This window comes from Colobus angolensis, unplaced genomic scaffold (genome assembly GCF_000951035.1).
Source record: "Colobus angolensis palliatus isolate OR3802 unplaced genomic scaffold, Cang.pa_1.0 Scaffold33, whole genome shotgun sequence".
Classification (NCBI taxonomy): Eukaryota; Metazoa; Chordata; class Mammalia; order Primates; family Cercopithecidae; genus Colobus; species Colobus angolensis.
In genome coordinates this window covers 3,524,744-3,526,123 of record NW_012116599.1, presented here as the reverse complement: position 1 = coordinate 3,526,123, position 1,380 = coordinate 3,524,744, and positions in this window count along the sequence as shown.

Sequence of the window (1,380 nt, the reverse complement as noted above, 5' to 3'; positions counted from 1 at the left end):
GAGAGAGAGAGAAAGGAAGGAAGGAAGGGAAGGAAGGAGGAAGGAAGGAAGGAAGGAAAGACAGAAAGAAAGAAAGAAAGAAAAAGAAAGAAAGAAAGAGAGAGAGAAAGAGAGAGAGAAAGAAAGTCACAATTCATTCCCATCTTTGTGCTTTGGTGACTGAGATGGAAGTCATGTCTGTAAAACACAAGGAACACAGGAGGAAGAACTGGTTTGGGGATGAAGATAATAAGTGGGTTTGACTTGTTAGGTGGGAGGTGATGGTGGGATATTAAGTGGAGGTGTCTGCCAGGCACTTGGAGATAGATGAGTGGTACCTTGGGATGGTGGCCAAGGCCATCTGTAGATACAGGCTTAGAATTCATCCAGAACTAAGCAAAGTTACATACATTTAAGATATGTCAGTTAGGCATCCTAGGTTGCTAGCAACAGAAACTGAATCTGGCTAACAAGTAGAAAACTCTCACAGAAACAGAGTTCACTGTGGACCTCTGCTCAGACAGGACAGGGTCTAGGGCAGCTCTGAGGTCCAGATAGGAAGAACTCACAAATTCATCATTCATCAAGCTGAAATGAGTCAGCTGCAACTACTTTTTCATTCTTTTCAAGATTCAAAGAACTGGGAGGGAATCCAGTGAGTTTGGTCATACGCCCATCCCTTGGCTAGTGAAAGTAAGGATACCTTGATTTCCTTCCCAACCAAATGCTGCATAAAATAGGAGAGGTGTTTCCACTATCAAAAGGCGAGGAGGGGAACAGGTGTTGGCCACAGATAAATCAATGTTCATTCCATTAGGAGAGAGTGTGGAGAAAAGAGGAGGGAGCTGAGGACAGTCAACTGCATGGTGCCCACCTGTTGGAAGATTTGATGAAAAAAGGAAAAAGGCAAGTTAAGGCATCGGAAGAGGGAAAATAGGCAAAGGAGTTTCCAAAAAATGGGCACACACATGAAGGTGAAATCCTGCCAAGGACTCAAAGGTGATAAAGAATGTTGAAAAACTACTGGGTTTGCCATTGGAAGCTATTGGTAACCTTTGGGAGAGAAGGAGGGCCCGAGGAAGTGAGGGAGAAAAGGAGGGGAGCCCGATGACGGGGTAAGAAGATACACGGAAGAGACCCACGGAAATAAGGATATTGTTTGGTGGTAAAAGGAAAGAGAGGAGCGGGGTTGTTGTTTGAAGGGGTCAGTATCACAATGACTCTCAGAACCTGGCTGTTACATCCTATTTGGTCACATATTACTAGAAAATAATACCCAGCCCAGGGCCAGGCGTGGTGGCTCACGCCTGTAATCCCAGCACTTTGGGAGGCCAAGGCAGGCGGATCATGAGGTCAGGAGATCAAGACCATCCTAGCTAACACGGTGAAACCCCGTCTCTA